Genomic DNA, 17,249 nt, shown 5'->3' with positions numbered 1-17,249 from the left:
ACACACAGACACACACACACTCACACACAGACACACTCACACACACAGACACACTCACACACACACTCACACACACAGACACACACACACAGACACACACACACACACACACACACACATGCTGGTGTCATGCCGCTTCCCTTTCTTTTATCAACTGCCCCAAGGTTATAAAGCCAGTTTCAGGGACTTTATGGAGGTGTTCTTACGTGCTTTCCTGTCTCTCTGCTTGTCTGGTCACACTGCTCTTAGCCATTTTAAGTAAGGAGTAGAGCATCCAGGACCACTAAGATAAATGTATCAGGTAAACAAGAAAAAGAGCACAGCACAGAACACTTCATGTCAACCCCAGGTGTCGCTTCTTTGGTCCTGAAAGAAGTTTTGTTTTTTTTCCCTCAACAATCCAATGAGAACTGAACTCTGTTTGGGTCAGATGTTGGAATAAATTAGTGTTTACTCTCCTACCATTCTTTCCCCTTGTAGGATTTTGTTGTTGTTCTCAGTGCCTCCCGACTCTCCATATTCACTCACACACACACAGTCAGTGCTTTCAGGCATTAAGACTTGCATCCCATTTTATTTGGGAAGCTCACCCCAGCCCTCTCCCTTTAGTTAAATGACCAGCATGAGATGAAATGACCAGTTTAAATGACCTGCATGAGGACACCCTCCCTGATAGACACCCTCCATGCTCTTCTCTTCTTTTTTAAAAGAAACTTATTTTTTTATTTTTCCCTTTTCCCCTTGTTGTTTATTGTTATTAGTGTTGTTGTTATTGCTATTATTGTTGTTGGATAGCACAGAGAGAAATGGAGAGAGGAGGGGAAGACAGAGGGGGGGAGAGAAAGACAGACACCAGCAGACCTGCTTCACCACCTTTGAAGTGACTCCCCTGCAGGTGGGGAGCCGGGGGCTCAAACTGGGATCCTTATGCTGGTCCTTGTGCTTTGTGCCACGTTCACTTAATCTGCTGCACCACTGTCCGGCTCCCTGTGCTCTTCTTCATAGCACCTGCCGTGGCTGGAAATGCGTAATCACAGGAGTAATTACCCTGAAGCACAGAGGTACTTGCATCCTTAGTAGTCTGTGTAGCCACTGACACAAAGGGGACCCTAAGAAATACTGACTGATAAGCGTAGTGCACAGATAAACATGCCCCCCATACACATGAAGCAGTGACATTCGGCACAAAAATATGTCAAGGCTGTCTAATGCCCAGCTGGGTGTGAGATGAAAGTCCTGATGGAAGCACTGGAAATATATATTACAAGCAGATAAAGGGGATGGAGGAGGAGTGAAGTAAGTTTGTGTGTGTGTGTGTGTGTGTGTGTGTGAGAGAGAGAGAGAGAGAGAGAGAGAGAGAGAGAGAGTAAGAAAGAGAGAGAGAGGATGTGAGAGTCTACATTTCTAGTCTGCAATTTGTACTTGAAAAGACTGCTAATTTCTGAGTCAGTAGACGTAAGTGGAAGATTGTCACAGGTTGGCACAGGGCATCGTGAAGGAAGCTGAGCAGATGGCCAGGGGCCTTGGCCATGCCTCATGATTAAACAATTGTGGAAACTTCAGGCACTTGGGACCTTAAGTTCATTCTTTGTGAAATGACTTAGCTGGGTTAGATCTCTGTGAGACTCAATTTTACTAATTCTGAAATGTATTTTTCTTCCACATTCTCACCTCTGTAAACCTGAGATGCATGGCACACTCAGTGAGATTCTAAACCCTGTCAAGTGGCTGTGAGTGACATCAACCAAAGGAAGGGCTTTCCCTGATACATGTGGAGATTCCAGAAGACACTAACACCAAATCATTTCAGATTCACAGAAACATAGGCACTTTGAGCTCCAGATTCCTGTGATGCCAAGTTATTTCTTTGATGATCCATTTCCCAATATTTGAAATTAAGAAAAAAAAAACATTTATGGAATAGTATTTCTCCTCTAAATCAAGGCTGAACTCTTGTTACTCTTTCATAGGTTAAAACTCAGGATGTGGGGGCTCCTAACTCACAGACATATGCACTGTCCATTTTCATGCACGGGCAACTGGAATGCCATTAAGACATATAGGTTCACCTGAAGCCAGTCTTTTCTGGTTGGAGAAACTGTCCTCAGAGCAAAAATATCCAAATAGAAGCATCCATTCCCTACCCAGCATGAACAGAAAACACACTGTGAAAACCTAGAAATAGGTGCTTTGCCTATCTTCCAGTCCTACTAGAGCAGATTTTTTTCTTTTTAATATTTTGAGAAATGGACAACATGTGCTTATTCAAACCATTATGAGTTGTCTGATCAGCTCTACCAACCAGGCCTTTCCCTTTACTTCAGAAGCTTCCAGGAGGCCTTCCTCTGCTTGAATGCTTCTCTGGAAAGTGCTTCAATATGCTGCCTCCAGTTCATTTCAGGTGGTTGCCTTGGGCGTTCTCACAGTAGCAACAGGCTGAGCACATGGTGACCCCATGGGGTGTTGTGTACACTGTTGTCTGTATTGCCTGCGTGGGCCACCAGCCACAACCACAACCACAATGACTTTCTTCCTGTGGAGGTTGTTTTATTGTCTCTAATGATTAATATTCTTCTACAAGTCTATTGAATTTCTTTTCTTGTGATAAAATTCACACCATTTTTAATTTTCTCCTCTCTTGCTGGTTTTGGTTTGTTTCTAAACATATTGATTAAATGTCACATCTTCACCCAAGACCGGGTCTTGCTAATGTTTGCTATGCAGAAACTATTATTTAAGCAGAGGGGCCTCACTTAATGCCAAGCCAAGGCAGCCTGAGCTGTCTGGATTGTGCACAGGGGGACCAGCTCATGGGCTGCAAATCTCCGTGTTCCATCGGCAGAAATGAATTAGAATCCATCAATTTTATTCCCTTATGTCAAATTTAGGAAGTTCAGTTTATGTGGATCTGTCAAAATATCGCATTAAACATCTAGCTGAATGAGTTAAATGAATTTAATTTTGCAGTATGTCTTGATTGGGTCAGGCTAGTGGCATGTGCAAAGCAGAACCTCCCAAGGGAATGGAGCTCAGGCAGAGATGCAGTCACAGTGGTGGCAGCTGTACTCAGCCGAGGAGTCAACACCAAGTGCTCAAATCAGTGGCCTGGGAAGGAGCCGCCCAGAGTCTCTATGGCACACCCATACCTGTCTTTGACTTAACACCTATCTGATGTCCCCAAAGAAAATCACGCAGCAGTGAATAAAATTAAGAAGAGAAAAGGCCACTGAGCTTGCAATGCACAGCAGATCAGGCAGGGCGGCCAAATGAAAGAGAACGGGAACAATAATCCCTCTGGGTGGTTCTTTAGCACCTTTGATGCAAACAATGTGAGAATTCACTATTTTTGCCTGGCCCACTCCCTAGAGGGCTTTGAAAGCAATTCAGGAGGGAAATAAAAGGATTGCAGAAAAGATTTCAGGCTTGAATGATAAAATGGACATTCTACAAGACAGATTTTACTGAATTGATAGCTGGATGATTGAGGCTGTCACACATAAATACATTGAAAAGGAGGAAAATCCAAAAGAAAGCAGAAAAATGTGAAACTACAGAAAAAGACCTGATGACCTTGAGAGGAGATAAAAAGGTTAGAGAATCCGCCTCTGTATTCACAGTCAACAGGATTCCAACCTGCATATCAGGGGATTTCCTGGCTCACATATGAGACCCTCCCTTTATTTGCAAAGCAGCCTCAGGTGGGCTGTGAGACAGCAACCAGCTGGACACACTGAAGAGACAGCTCCCAGCTAGACACACTGAAGAGACAGCTCCCAGCTAGACACAGTGCAGAGACAGCTCCCAGCTAGACACAGTGAAGAGACAGCTCCCAGCTAGACACAGTGAAGAGACAGCTCCCAGCTAATCACAGTGCAGAGACAACTCCCAGCTGGACACAGTGCAGAGACAGCTCCCAGCTAGACACAGTGAAGAGACAGCTCCCAGCTGGACACAGTGCAGAGACAGCTCCCAGCTAGACACAGTGAAGAGACAGCTCCCAGCTAGACACAGTGAAGAGACAGCTCCCAGCTAGACACAGTGCAGAGACAGCTCCCAGCTAGACACACTGAAGAGACAGCTCCCAGCTAGACACAGTGAAGAGACAGCTCCCAGCTAGACACAGTGAAGAGACAGCTCCCAGCTAGACACAGTGAAGAGACAGCTCCCAGATAGACACAGTGAAGAGACAGCTCCCAGCTGGACACAGTGCAGAGACAGCTCCCAGCTAGACACAGTGCAGAGACAGCTCCCAGCTAGTCACAGTGCAGAGACAGCTCCCAGCTAGACACAGTGCAGAGACAGCTCTCAGCTAGACACACTGAAGAGACAGCTCCCAGCTAGACACAGTGAAGAGACAGCTCCCAGCTAGACACAGTGCAGAGACAGCTCCCAGCTAGACACACTGAAGAGACAGCTCCCAGCTGGACACAGTGAAGAGACAGCTCCCAGATAGACACAGTGAAGAGACAGCTCCCAGCTAGAGACACTGAAGAGATAGCTCCCAGCTGGACACACTGAAGAGACAGCTCCCAGCTATACACAGTGCAGAGACAGCTCCCAGCTAGACACACTGAAGAGACAGTTCCCAGCTAGACACACTGAAGAGACAGTTCCCAGCTAGACACACTGAAGAGACAGCTCCCAGCTAGACACACTGAAGAGACAGCTCCCAGCTAGACACACTGAAGAGACAGCTCCCAGCTAGACACACTGAAGAGACAGCTCCCAGCTAGACACAGTGCAGAGACAGCTCCCAGCTAGACACAGTGCAGAGACAGCTCCCAGCTAGACACAGTGCAGAGACAGCTCCCAGCTAGACACACTGAAGAGACAACTCCCAGATAGACACAGTCAAGGAGGGTGAACCAGTGGTTATTCCCTGAGAGATTAGGAAGAGAAGAAGGGCTGCTGGGGGCCCTGCTTCTCCTGCTTGTAGAAGTCCATCTAACTCAGGCGACAACTACTGGAGACCCTGGAAGCTGGGGTTGGAGCCTTACTGTACATAGGACAGCTGGTCTATGAGCAGCTGGGCCTCAGGCTGTTGTGCTGAGTGACTGTGTCTCACTGCCTAGAACTGCCCCACCCTAGGTACCCCCATTCGAACCCAGGGGTCAGGGACTGTTTTACACTGGAAGAAGTAGTCATATTCATTCCTGTTCTCAAGCATACTTGGAGAGGCCTTTCTGCCACAAGGGATAGCTCTCGCAAGAGAATCATCCAGACAAAAACTATGGAGGAAAAGGCTATCAGAAATAGGGAAGCAAGAGATGAGACCCTCCAGGAAAATACCAGCTACCTCCAGGTAATTAGAGAACTGAAAGCCAAAATGGCTGAGCTAAAAGGCCAATTAGCAGAACAAGCTAACACTGTAACTGAACTGAAGAAGGAAGCTGCTGAGGGAAGGGAAAACACATTAAAAGAAGCATAAAACGGAATTATCCAGACAGAGATGATCTAGAGAATACTAAGAAAGAGGGAAAAGAACTCAAAAAGAGACTAAGAGACACTGAAAACAACAACAGAGACCTATGGGATGATCTCAAAAGGAGTAACATTCCTATAAGTGGCCTACCAGAGGAAGAAAGAGAGGAAGGGGATGCTGGGAAATTGTGCAGATGCAGTCACATGTGCCATGTTGTCCCCTCAGGCTTTTGCCAGTTCCCGTGAGAGTTGGGACATTCTCAGAGCGCCTTTCATAACCAATCCTGTCCCGGCTCGTCACTCCCGGTTTTTGCCCTATAAAGCCCTTCTTCTTCTTCCCCTCGTTCTCTTGCCTGCTTTTCAACTCAGTGATTAGACGCAGAAAAGGGTGCTACATGAGGCGGCCATTTTGGCTAGCTCCACGTGGCCCAAGCTGCTGCGCTCTCACCCAACTCTGAGGTGCTTGCCCAAATAAAGAATCGTGTTCCCTCTCAGCTCTGGATCTCCTCTCTCTCTCGTCTGTGTCACAGCCCAACAAAGGGAAGTAAACATTCTGGAGGAAATAATAAAAGAAAGAAATAATAAAAGAAAATGTCCCATATCTAAACAACAGAAAGGACATTAAGATTCAAGAGGTTCAGAGAGTCCCAAACAGAATCAACCAAGAAACAAAGTCCCATGACATAAGGCATATGTTCACATGTATCCATAAATTAGGGCAAATATATATACCTGAAATCAAAAGTACACAATAGTCTTTAGTGAGTCAGTACATGCAGCAAACAAGAAGAAAGATATAAAAAGACACCATAAAATCCCTAATGAAATAGTGTTTACTTAGACTTTGATACCCTCTTCATCTACTTCCTATTACACTTCCCTCACTCACTCCAAAGCTAACCTTATCAAAGCAAGGACTGCAAAAGCTGAATAAGGCCAAGAGACTGGCATACTTTAATGATGACTCGTAAGTCACTATCAGGTCACCCCATCAGCTGGGGCCCCAGTAGAGAACTCCTGAGATTCCCAAACAGACATGATAGGCCTAGACCTCGAATAAATCCCTCCCTCTCTCCATTGTTACAGGTCATCTCTGTCAGGCACAACACAATAGACCTCTTTGTGGACCCACATAGGACCTTCCCCTCAACTTGGATCAACAACAGTAGAAAATGTCCCATCCCATTAAGGGAGGCTGGACAACATACTCTGTGCTACACCTGAGGAAGATGGGTCCTGAAATTGGGGCAGCTTGGAAGGTTCCTACTCATGACCACAGAATGTGAGCTCAGATCTACAGGGATGCAGAGGTCACATAAGCTCCTAAGATGAATATGGGCCCCAGATCAGATCATATTGATGAAGTTTGTAGTCAACAACATTTATACACCTTTCCCATATTTGGGAGCTACTCTTCCCAGATCCAGCTTTCTGGTCCTTTATCCAGCCATGACATCATCTCCCCAGACCCCAGACAATAACTTGGATCCATCAGCATATCAGATGTCAGTGTCAGGAAAAAGAACAAACAAACAAAAGCTAGTATAGTCACAGACCCTTTGGAATATAACTAAAATAGGCCTACTAGCTGTCTATAAAATGGAGTCCCCCCAACTCTTCATTTACACTGTTCCAGCCTTTAGGTTCATGATTAGTCAACAAATTGTTTGGTATTATGTATTAACTCTCTTTTCAGCCACCAGATTCCAGATGCTACCATGGTGCCAAATTGATTCCCCTGGTTGGACGGCCCCACCAATGTGTCCTGGAGCTCTGCTTCCCCAGAGCCCTGCCCCACTAGGGAAAGAGAGAGACAGGCTAGGAGTATGGATCCACCTGTCAACACCCATGTTCAGCGGGGAAGCAATTATGGAAACCAGACCTTCCACCTTCTGCATCCCACAATGACCCTGGGCCCATGCTCCCAGAGGGATAAAGAATAGGAAAGCTATCAGGGGATGGGATGGGATACAGAGTTCTGGTGGTGGGAATTGTGTGGAGTTGTACCCCTCTTATCCTATGGTTTTTCATTTTTATAAATAAAAAATTTAAAAAAGTGAAGGTAAGAGTCATTATATATAAAAATGGTTTATGCTATTTTACCTTAATATTGAGTGTGGTTTTTAAAAATATTTTTATTATTATATTCATTTATTTATTTATTTATTTGTGTATGTATGTGTGTATTTTGGATAGAGACAGAGAATTTGAGATGAAAGTGGGAGACTGTGAGAGATACACCTACAATGCTGCCTCCCCACTCCTGAAGCCATCCTCCTGCTGGTGGGGACCAGAGGCTTGAACCTACGTCCTCATGCCCCATGATATGCATGCTCAACCAGATGTGCCACCACCTGGTCCCTTTTGTCTCATTTTTCATATTGAAAGGCAATTCATAAGCACATTTTAAAATAACTTTCCTATTTAGCACTGTCTGGTACAACGTAGTGCTTCGTTACTGCTAGTGATATCTTAAGTTTGCCTTGAATTGTGTTTTATACACTCTGTGAGACTGAGTTTCTTCTGATGATAGGATTGGGATCGGTCGCTTGCAGGCTGGCTGGTCCACAGCTGTGTGTGTACATGGTGTCTGTGCTCAGCTGGGCACATTTAGACACTATTGTCAGTTTGCAATGGAAACTGGCTACTACTCAGAAATCAAGAAGTGATGATCTTGTGACAAACCACCTACCACACAGCTTGAAGAATATTTCCAGTATGCAGGGAGAGATAGCATAATGGTTATGCAAAGAGACACTCAGGTCTGAGGTTCCAAGGGCCAAGGTTCAATCCCCCATACCACCACCATAAACAGAGCTGAGCAGTGCTCTGGTAAAAATAAAATAAAATAAAATAAAATAAAATAAAATAAAATAAAATAAAATAAAACAAAAAGTTAAAAAAAAAGGAATGGTTCCAGTAATGAGTGGGGCAGCCTACATTGTAAAAATACAATATTCAGAAAATGGAAACAGAGTACAGTGGTACAATGCTAGACATAATTAAAAATCAAGCTCTGTTTAAAGTTTTAAATCTATCAGAAACCTTGACTATCATTTTAAACTTTTTCAGCACTAACATTATTTCTGAAATAAATATACCAATCAATATCCCCACCTATCTAGAGTAGTGGAAATATTTTTAAAAATTGTGAATTCAGGGCCTGTTCATAGTAGGCATTCAGTGCAGTGCAGCTACTACTATTCTGAAGACCAACAAAACACAGAACAAGTGGACGGGTTTTAAACTGGAAGTACTGATCTGAATTCCAGTTTGATATCCACTAAGTGCTGGGTCACTTTGGAAAATACATCTAATAGCTATGACCTTCCGTTCCCTTACATGTCAATGTACATAATCTTCACAGGATAAACAAGAAGAAATAAGTATTTATGTAGAATATGGTGACTGCTCAAAGAAACTTAATTTCCATGTGACCAGACACATCTCTTCTCACATAGGTTTGTGGTTCAGGAGTAAAAGCTGGTAGTCATTTCAAAGGATACCCAGTGTACCTTCCGGTAATCACTCCCAAAATATCTGTGCTGTGAGATCAGAATGCTCAGTTACATAGAAAGTAGAACTTGGTATGGAGATCGGGTTATGGGAATTGTGCGGAATTGTACCCCTCTTATTCTATGGTTTTGTTAATGTCTCCTTTCTTAAATAAAAAAATAAATGAAAATAAAAAAATAAAGTAGAATTTGTGTAGAGTGGACTTCAGACTACTCAGGAAAACCTCAGGTCTGATGGATCATTCTTCTTTTTCTGTTTGGTAACCTTCCTCCAACACTGACACACCAGCTGCTCTATTTCAGCTGAAGGCTCAAGTTGGATAGATGAGGAAAACTTTCCTTCAATCAGCACGCCTTTCTCTGAAGATAAAATCCTTCACTAACAGAGTTTGCTGCCCCCCCCGCCCCCCCGTATTCCATATTTCAGCTTCTATCTTGCAGAGTTCTTCTTCCAAGGAGTCTCTATTATTTCTCCTTCATCCTTTCAATGCATTCCCTTTGTCCTGGCCTGATCTCCTGCTAATCCGAGCACTGATGCCAAAAGGGAGAGGGCCCGTGGAGGAGGATGTATGCCCGGAGACCCTTGGAGGCCCTCTCCTGAGGGGCAACTCAACAGCCTGGCCAGAGCAGAACTCAGTTTCTCTAGCAGCTGCAGCCATAGCTTGGGGCCCTGTGAGAATGTGACATCTCACTCTTTCCTTCACAAAGTGTCTCTGCTCTCTGCCTCTCTTGGATTTTAGTGTGCCTGCCTCAGGGACTCAGATGCTTTCATAGAATTGATGCAAACCCCTGGGAAATTTATTTGTCCTCTGATATCATCCCTGCTAATGCTCCCCTCCATTAGCTCAGATAATCAAGAGTTGCCTATACATAGAGCTGTGGGGGATTACAAAAAGCACTTATCAGCTAATGAGAGAGTAGAAAAATACTGAAGAAATCTTAAAAGCAAGGGACAGAGTGCAGAAGAAAGCTACAAATAAAGCCATTTACAGAGCTACAGAAGAACACAAAAGCCAGAGGCACGGAGTCCTAGCATCACTGGGACGGGTGTGACTGGACTGTGGCGGTGCCCTGAGCCGAGAAGAGAGCCAGTCAGCTATGAGAGTGGGTCTGAGCTTAGAGGAGGCTGGGTACTGCGTGTGGGAAGCGGGGAGTTAAGTGACTGGCATCCTAATTGATTCTGGGCCCTCTGAAATTAACTCTTTGCGTTTTCAAGGATGTTTAGAAACTACAATCCGACTTGAATCCCCACCTGAAAAGCAAGGTACAGAGCAGAGTCGGTATTAAGAACGACCGGCTCATCATGCATGATGGGAAGATACAGAAAAGAACTGAGTGGGCGGCAACCGTTGGCAACTTGAGTACTGAGATCCTGAGACCATAGGAATAGAGACATAGCATGCTGGTAGCAGGGGCCCTCAGCCCTGACCCTCCAGTAAGGTTGAGACTCAGCACTCTTTCCCAGCAGAGCAGAAGACGCCACAAGCCCACCCAGCTAACTAATGAGAGGAAAGGGATTTGGAAAATCATACTTTCTCATCTAGCATATGTTCATTTCAGATAGGAGGAGACAGAATGTTGGAGTTATCTAGAGTATAGTACCCACTAAAGTCAACATTATATGGCTGTAAGATTAACAGGCTTTCCGCATTCCAGATGGTTTTTTATGGCAAGTTCGTGAAGGTTACTTTCCCTTTCCCCAGACAAGGATACTCGTCAAGGCATTCGCTGGGAATGCTGTTCCAAAGGGTTTTACTTTATAATATTGCTTCCCAAATATGTGCCTATTTATTTTCATGAAGTCATTTACCAAGATTTAAAAGAAATAAATTTAACAACCAAGGGAAGATTTATCTCTTCCCCGATGACCTTCCAATTACTATAATGACATCAGGTCATGAAAGGCTATAAACTTCAGTGATTCATTTGCAACAACACTTTTGCTTTATTGGTGGTACAATGACATACTTCTTGTTCATTACTTGTAGCAAAAAGTTACATCAACGTATAAAATCAGGTATTTCAGTAAAACTGAATGAAAATAATTAGATGATACAAAAATACAACAGAGCCTAGATGAAATCCCTTTATACAAAAAAAGAAGGCATAAAAACTATCAGAATTCTATAGAAATAAGAATTCACTTCTTTAATTCTGACAGAATACAAGAAAGAAAATTGACTTTTATACTAAACTGATCCCACAGTCACAGCTTCTCCATAAGAGTAGAGTTATCTCACTCGGCAAACCACGGCATCACACAAGAGGAGAAAGGGGTTTATAAGGGCTATTAGCTGGCATTCATTATATGAATATGCATATGCATATAGAGAGAGGTAAAGATATGTAGGTGTTCTCCTCAGGTAAGATAAGAAAATAGTTTTTTTTTTTTTTTATGTGCCCTATTCCCCAAATAAATTTAAAGTGGTAAAAATATTTAGAGACTCCAACCTAGGAAAATATGTTTCTGGAACAGATTCTGTTATGTAAGTACCATTCTGAGTCTAGCATAGATGAATGGACACAGATGATCACAGATAATCTGGCAAATCCAGAAGGTTCATGTATTTAGGAGTTTGCAACAAATACAATATGACTCCTTAGCAACCTTCACCTCAAGAGGAAGGACACTGATATAATTTGAAGGTAGTTTCTATCAGTCATCTTCATGCTCTTGAAGGTCTTGACTGCATACAGTCATTAAAGAAGACATGATCTCTTCAGGTGATGGACAAAGACTCAGAACTGTGACCAGTGAAGGAAGACTGATGGTGGGCACTTGGACAATTGCTTTCATGAGAAGAGACTAAATGACACATGTTAAAAGAGATTATCAGCATATACAAATATGTCTCTAGAAAAAATTTTGAGCATTTTTAAAAAGATAATGAAAGTTATGAATCATCTTGAAAACTTTGCAAGAATCCAATTCAATATACAAATATTGCTCATTTTACACATTAATAATAGGCAATTAAAATTGAGATTTAAATGGCAATAAAATGTACATAAATGACAGTAAGTTATAAATCTAATAAAATAGTGTACAGGTTAATGACTATGAAAATTGTAAGATAATTAAAATAAATAAAATAATATTTTATAACAAGAAAACATAGGTTGAAGTCAAGTTCCTAAGTTGAAGTCTAGCACTATTGAGATGGATATAATGACATAATTTCAGAATTGAGATATATGCTCTAGTCATGCTTAACAGCCATGTTTTGGTAGATATTGCAAAATGAGTCTAAATTCATATGCAAAATCAAAGAAAGCTGAAGATTCCAAAAATTTGTGAAAATGTGAGTTAAAATATGAAAGCTAACATTTTCAATTTCAAGCTTTAACATGGATGCCAAGTTGTCAGGCTAGCATAGCCACAGTGAAAAAACAGATACATTACCACATGGAATAGAGTCCAGAAATTTTCCCAGAATGTTAAAGTCAACTGTTTTTTAAAAATGATTCAGTGATACCTCAGAGAGGTTTAAAAATCATACCGTTTAAAAATCATGGTGCTGTGAAGACTTTACATGCATGTGTCCAATGTGAGTTATGAGTAAAAACTCATACTTTATTAACTTGAAGTAGATCATCAACCAAAACATGAGATTTAAAGCTTGGGGATAAATGTGTTTGTGAGTTCAGGCTAAACAAAGAACTGGTATAGTTTAGAGAGATTCTAGAGAAAGTTATTCTAGAAGAAGGAGGGCGGGGAAGTGAACTATTAAAGCAGCAAATGAGCTAATTATATTACAAAAGAATCAACTATTTATACTAGCTGAGCAAGGGAGAAAAAATATATAAATAAACTGAGCTCAGTTAGCTTGGGAATCAATAGTTTGACCAGATACTGGAAACCAGATGCAGAAAGAGTCATGAGAAAATGTTCTCCTACTGTTTGCAGATTTGCTTCCCATAAGGACATGGGTCAGCAATTCATAGCTAATTGTGTGTGTGTGCTAAGGTTGAAGAAACAAGTGATTATATTGTAAGCAACAGATAATTTTCTTGGTCTCAATCAAAGAATTAGTTCTTCTTCTAGCGTTTGCCCTTCTTCCGTAGCCAGTCAACAGCGTCAGGTTGACCCTGATGTAAAGTTTTGAGACCTCCTTTGAATTAGTAATGAGAAAATATTGGAAGGATAATGTCCAATGAAGTATTTGTATATGAGATCTTAACATTTCATGATTTTAGCATAAATGCCTATAGATAAATAGTAGACTATTAATCAGCATTAAATGATACAGTGATATTTTAAATATATTGATAGCTTATTATATAGGTGTACATAGACTTAATTTGTCCACTGAGCAGCTCTACAAGTAATAAATGTTAGTAGCAATGAGCACACCCAGCATCCAATGAGTCTATAAGATTGACTATTATCCAAAAGACAAGAAATAGAAAAATACTGGAAAGGAAATTGGAAAAAGAGAAAACACACTCTCAGTCAGAATGTAAATTGGTTCTTCCATAATGGAAAGCAGCATGAAGGTGCCTCAAAAAGTTAAAGGTAAAATGCACACAAAAATACTAATCCAAGGGGATAATATGTCCTCTTGTTATTGTAGCGTTATTTTCAATATCCAGGGATTTGGAACAAACTAAGTATCCATTACATGAAGAATGAATAAGTGAGTGATATACTTAATGAAATACATTTCTCTGGGCGGGGGGGGGGGTGATATCCTTGCATTTGCAGCAACATGAATAGTTCTAGTGTACTTAACAAGATATGTCAGGGGAGGACCAACAAACACATGACTTACTCATGTGTGGTCTACAGAGAAATCAAACAGGTCGACTAGATAAAACAAGAAATAGAAAAGTAGTCTATGGGATCATCTCGTGGCAGCAGAGAGAGTGAGAGATAGAAATGGACTTTGGGGCCAGGTGCTGGCTCACCTGGTTGAGTGCACATGTCATAATGCACAAGGACCCAGGTTCAAGCCCCCAAGAGGTTCAAGCTTAGCAAGAGGTGAAGCAGAGCTGCAGGCCTCTCTCTGTCTCCTTTTCTCTCTCCCCCCATTCTGGCTGTCTCTATCAATATTTAAAGATTTATATATCTCTGGCTGTCTCTATCAACATATAAAGATTTATATATTTCTGGCTCTCTCTATCAATATATAAAGATAATTTAAAAAAAGAAATAGACTTTTAGATGAATACTGGATAACATCACTCATATAGAAGGCGGGATATAAGAAACAAATCAAGAGGTACCACAGGAGTCTAGTGAAATATGGGTCATTGCATCAGATCCAGGGTTTCAGAAGGAGGAAGACTGGTGTTGAGGGGAGGGTGAATAGGGACTTGCTGCTACATGGTGGGAAAGAGGGTGGTTGGATGGAGAGGGATGTGCACTGACACCTATCTTATTAAAATGTGGACATGCAGCCCTCTGACAAGCCTGTAAATAAGCCTTTCTCCAGTAAAGTGGCATTTAAATGGGACAAAATGGAAATGGGTCTCAGTGTGGAATGTTTTGTACTACATTCAAAGGGCTGTTTCTCACACATACCTGAGACATATAATGTTACTTCAGAAAAAAAGAAAATTACATTACATATTGAATTTCTCAAAATTTAATTTGTAAATATGTAGTATTATCCCATATAACACTATTTCTCAGATTCCTTCCTCACTCTTAAGATGGTATACAGTCTATCATTAACTTTGATATAGTGCTCTGAAAGTGACTGTCAGTGGTTCTATGATAATAATTACATGTGAAAGATTTAATCAATTCAAATTTTCTGTAGCTTAAAATGAAATTGTAGTATATACCTATATTTTAAAATATTTTATTAGTGATTTAATGTTGATTTACAAAATTATAAAATAACAGGGGTATAATTCCACAGCATTCCCACCACCAGAGTCCTGTATCCCCACACCCTCCATTGGAAACTACAGTGGTTCTCCCAAGGTCACAGATATGGGCTGACTATAATTCTTAGAACTGTCTATATCTGTCCAGTTTTTCTATAGTCCTGCCTTCCCTTCCTTCCTAAGTCACACCTACACAAATTGCTGCTTCCTAATGTTCTCTCTCTTTCTGTGTGTCTCTCCGTATCTCCCTCTCTGTCTCTCTCTCTCCCTCCCTCCCTCTCTCCCTCCCTCTGCTTATCCCATATCTATCTATCTATCTATCTATCTATCTATCTATCTATCTATCTATCTATCCATCTATCATCTATCTATCTATGTATCTATCTATCTTCTCTTTCTGGGTCTTGATGGGATTGGAGTTCATAGCCTTTTGGTCATCTTCCCCTGGCATTTCTCCCCCTCTGAGAGCATGGACCCAAATTCTTTATGAAGAGCAGAAAGTGGGAGTTCTGGCTCCTGTAATTGCTTCTCCACTGGACATGGGTGTTGGCAGGTGGATCCACAGAGACAGCCTGTCTCTGTCTTTCCCTAGTGGGGCAGGGCTCTGGGGAGGTGGGGTTCCAGGACACATAGGTGAGGTTGTCTGCCCAGGGAAGTCAGGATGGCGTCATGGCAGCATCTGGAACTTGCTGGTTAAAAGGTGTTGAGATAAAAAAGCAGAACACAATAATAATAAATTAAACAGTAAAAAGAAATCTGAAACTAGGAATAAAGCAGATGAGAATAGGGACTTTGGGGTGTATAGAAGCTAGGGAGTCTATTTTAGGATTGTTTCTAGAAGCCTCTGACATCAGTCATTCTTGTTTTTGTTTGAGTCTCCCAGCTAACATTCAGGTGGACTAAAATTATTGTCTGGGAAGATGAAGCAGAGTTGAGAATAGGACTAGAAAGTTGGATTTGGGCACAATAGCTCCCAAACTTAAAGAGAATATATAACTACAATTAACTTTTTATATCATCCATTTTACACAGAACCCATGTCTGTTCACATTTAGCACAGGAGTCTGTGTAACCTCCAAGGCCCTGTCAGTCTGAGCTCACAGTCGATGGTCACAGCTGGAATATTCTAGGCTGCACTCATGTCAGCATCCATCTTCATAGAGGGGAAGAGCAGGCTGACCAGCCTCCCTTCAGAGAGTGGACAGTCCCTACTATGGCTGCTCTGCAGTGAGGGCAGGTCCTGGAGAGGCCACAGGAGAGTTGTGATGGTGTTCCTGATGGATGTGACCAGTGATGGTGCAGAGAGGGACCTACTAGAGTTCTAGTCTCATCAGAACTGCATAGGAATCCAATACTAATATCAAAAATTAAAGCAAAAAGTCACTTCCCTAATTACCTCTGATGCTTCCATTTCTCTGCTAGAATGAAGTGCGAGTAAGAGACTGCACGAGTTATAGACAGAAAAATCTCATTTTCCCTTTACTCTACGGAAGCAAAGGTAAAAATAGTTTTAGCATCAGCCAAAATCAATTAAGGCCCAGGATCACTGAATGAATGAGCTGTGGCATATGATGTCCTGATCTGCCCCCACTCCCCCCCCCCCCCCCAGCCCGAACGGTTTGTATCAGCCTGGCCTGAAACTCACAGAGAAGTTCCATGGCAGGTGAAGGGTTTCAGCTGGGTTGCTTCAAAGAAAGTGATAACATTGGCAATTAATTTTTAATTCAGTAACTGAAAACTAAGAGACCCAGTCCCTCACGGAGATTTCCCTGTGTGACTTCTCAGCTGTGTTTACCATCACCAGTTTCACTGAGAAAATCACCTCCGTGAAGCCGCCCTCCATGCAGACGACATGTCTCTCAGCCTGTGCAGCTAACCCACGGCTGGCTCCCACCCCTCTGTGGCCAGCACACAGCCAGGCAACATCACTGAATGTGCATTATCCTTTCTTTTGTGGTAGATTTTTATAAAGAATTATGAGTATAATGGGCTGGGGGTGATGGTGGTGGTGACACACCTGGCTAAGCACTCACACTCTAGTGCACAAGGGCCCAGGTTCAAGTCCCTGGTCCCCGCCTGTAGGCAGGAAGCTTCATGAATGGTGGAGCAGGGCTGCAGGTATCTCTCTGTCTTTCCCTCTCTATCTCCCCCCTCTCAATTTCTCTCTGTCTCTAGCCAATATTAAAAAGTAAAATAGCAGACAGAGTGGGAGACATCAAATTAAAGACAAATGTTGGCTGGTAGGAGTTCTCATACTCTGGGCTGAGACCTGCTTTGCCAATTGGGATGAGAGTGTCCAGGCTTAAACCCATAGGTAGGATGAGACTAAGAAATCATCTGCTTCCATCTCTGCCTTGTTTCAGCTTCTCCTTATCAAAGCTCAGTGATGTGTTTCCTAGTCCTACTTGATCAGAGATCAGAAGAAAAAAAAAAAGTCATTGTGCTACTTATTTTGGCCTTTCACACATGCTTTCAAAA

This window comes from Erinaceus europaeus, chromosome 4 (assembly GCF_950295315.1).
Source record: "Erinaceus europaeus chromosome 4, mEriEur2.1, whole genome shotgun sequence".
Classification (NCBI taxonomy): domain Eukaryota; kingdom Metazoa; phylum Chordata; class Mammalia; order Eulipotyphla; family Erinaceidae; genus Erinaceus; species Erinaceus europaeus.
Note: the sequence above shows the minus strand (reverse complement) of the source record.